The sequence below is a fragment of the Anarrhichthys ocellatus genome, unplaced genomic scaffold (assembly GCF_004355925.1).
Source record: "Anarrhichthys ocellatus isolate YVR2014 unplaced genomic scaffold, GSC_Weel_1.0 scaffold16, whole genome shotgun sequence".
Lineage (NCBI taxonomy): Eukaryota > Metazoa > Chordata > Actinopteri > Perciformes > Anarhichadidae > Anarrhichthys > Anarrhichthys ocellatus.
Genome location: NW_022280046.1, coordinates 9808155 through 9810865, shown reverse-complemented (window position 1 = coordinate 9810865; position 2711 = coordinate 9808155).

The following is a 2711-nucleotide window of genomic DNA, read 5'->3' as shown; positions in this document are numbered from 1 at the left end:
TTCATGTTTTTGTTCACTTTTCTTAAAGTTGTTTGAGGGACCCCTTAGATAAAAGACGCCTGCTGTCTGAATTATATTTCATCCATGGAATGAGTTTATGAAATAGTTTGTACAAAATAATTGGGTTAAACTACAAACAGTCTAAAGTTGTGTAGGCTGACTGTCTACAGGCTGGTATAACATACATGGTTCAGTATGAGTGGGAGTCAGCATAAAAAAGATGACAATAAAAACAAGTTTTACCTATTAAAGGTAAGCTTCACAGTTTAAGTTAAATCAGCAGTCAGGTAATCATATGGACATTGACAGTTTAATAATTTATATTGTTCACACTGGTAAGTAAAAGATCCTTTTCTAATGCGCAGACAAAATTCACAGTAATTCTGTGTAAACTGTGGATTGTCTCATCACTTTGGTTGGGAGCACTATGAAAGGATCTTCTAAAGACCAGCAGGAGCTGGAGGAGCCATTGCAGCAAGCACAACCTGTTTCAGTGCACCTTCACACCTGTTTTCAGACTTGAAAAATTGTGGCCTTATTAATAAATTAAAAACGTTTGTTATTCCCTAATAACAGAAGTGAGGGAGATGTCAAATCAAACAAACTGTCCTGAAAGTGTCCATTCTAACATTTCCAAACAAGAAATCCTGACTTAAGTCTTCATGGAGATTAAAGACGTGTTTTCTATAGTTATTAATATCGCTGGATGTTTCTCCACATTCCTTCAGTTTTTTTCTCTAACTTGTCGCTCATCTTTATATCAGAAATACACGTCGTCGTGGCTGCAGTTTTGTGTTCCTCCACCAGTGAGCGCAGCATGTCCACACGATGGATGAAGATATTTCACCCCATTACTACAATTAAGAGGCCTTTTACTGAATGAATGAGGAAATGGCGGTTAACTTCAAAATAAAAGCCCTGTGGATAGACCTCTGCTGAGCTTCTCTCAACGTGTTGAAAAGCACATGTCACTGAGCATGTTGGATCCACAAACACCATCATGGTGCACAGAAAAGTACAATTAATAAAAACATGGCACAACACTTGAGTGGAAAGTAACAATTCAACAAAGAGGATGGAAGATTATACTACATATAAACCTTCCCCCATCCTGGGTTTGTGATATATTAGCATAGTATATAAGTTGTCATTTACAAATGAATAAAAATAATGTTCAGTGATTCTGTATGATTAGCACCGTTCACTAGATATGCTCCTGAGGACATTAGGGATGCACCGATACTGACTCAAATAAATCGGGTCTCAGTGACAATGTGTTTACATACATTATACATTATACAGTGGGATTTTAACAATATCAATTCAACAAACTTATATCAATGTATTTATTGGTTACATTTTGTTACAGAGTTAGGAAAGCAATGTTTAAGTGAAGCCTGATGTTGAATCACACAAAAGAATGAATCCGAGTCACTTCCACACAGTGAGGCATACAGCGTATTAATAAACAGCCCAGGTGTCGTATCATATCGGGAATGAAAGCGTCGGATTGGCGAATCCACATATTTAAACAGATTTGTCATTTGGTACCATCTATCAAAATGACGTTCACAGCATCTCGTTTTTTTGACAGTTTCAAAGTAACAATCTTTATTTACACACAACACTGAAAATTATATGCACAAGTATTAAGGATACATAAAGATCAGTACAAATTCTAAACATAGCGGGTTAAGTATTACATCCAGGAGCAGGGACAGTTACTTCACACAGACTGGGCAACCAGGAAAAGACAACAGGAAGCTGCTCGTCTCAGGCCCGTCAGCTACAGATCTCTCTTCACTGTCTCGGTATACAGAGGCGACTTCAAATGTTACTTCAGAGACTTAGTGCTGCACTTCTAGAATGTACGGGGACTTGCGAGACAGATTAGAAAAAGGGATGGTCAAACACTGAGATACCAGAGAGGCACTTGATTCCACATTTCCCATAATGCAACACAATACAATCTTTTGTTAAAGACTCTCGCTGCCTTAAAAAAAAAAAAAAAAAAAATCAGGATTTGTGTTATAAGTCTGTAGTCTGCACGGCCGCACTGAGATCATTTGATTTGAGAAGACATGGCGAAGTTCCTCCAGGGACACTGTAAAATCAGTCGACACACAAGTAGGCCCTTTGGTATTGGGAGACACCCAAACCTACGGAGACTAGCTGGTGAACATAGTGGAGTATTTAGCATCTAAAGGGACCAAACGCAGAGGTAAAAGCAGAGTGAATATCAGACTTCCAGTCATCAGGTGACACAAACACGACTCCAAATGAATGCTAATGTTGCTCAGTTTCTGCCGCTTGAGTCAATGGAACAAATATTGCAAATATGTCAAAGTTGTGTTTTAAGCATCAAGCTATCGTCAAAAATTGACCAAATCATTTTTTTATTTTATTACAATGACAGGAATATTTGAATTCCCAATATCTACTGCCCCTCGCTTTACCTGACACACAGGGTATGAACTTGGAATGCAACCTCTGTGGAGTTGTCGAAAAAAAGCTTTGGGAGACGCGGCATGAACGCAGCCACTACACCACTAATGCACCTCTTCATATCCCCCATGACAGAAAATAAGCGGAAGTCTTTCCATGGTCTTCCTCCTGTCGAGATGAAAGTAAGGCAAACACCTTTCTGCCAACGCCAAGTGGTTCGAGGTTCGAGGTCCTCGGGGGGGGGGGGGGGGGGGGGGGGGGGGGGG